Here is a 381-nt window from a genome sequence, read left to right on the forward strand (position 1 = left end):
ATACATCACTGACACTTCCCCCCTGCATGGGTTTTGACAGTTGGCCCAGAGAGAGGATCCTACAGCCTGCTGTGAGTCTAAGTGGGATATATACCCAGATGGTTCTTAAACTGCCTTTCATCTACCCACTATTCAATCCATCTTGCCTTGCTCTGTATCAATTGCTGCTTGGTGTCTCCAAATCCTTGTTTACTCTGGCCTTTCTACTTGGACATCTCTATTCATTACATACCTTCTACCTCAAAACTTTCCCACTTCTTTCTTCTTGTAATGCCTATTTCATGGTGTTGTGCTTGTTCTAGGCATGACTGCTCCTACTTTATCTGTTAAATTTGGTCCTGTTAAGACACTTGGTGGCCGATGTCAATAAGCAGCCCTGAT

The sequence above is a fragment of the Crocuta crocuta genome, unplaced genomic scaffold (assembly GCF_008692635.1).
Source record: "Crocuta crocuta isolate KB4526 unplaced genomic scaffold, BGI_CrCroc_1.0 scaffold1078, whole genome shotgun sequence".
In the NCBI taxonomy this organism is placed as follows: Eukaryota; Metazoa; Chordata; class Mammalia; order Carnivora; family Hyaenidae; genus Crocuta; species Crocuta crocuta.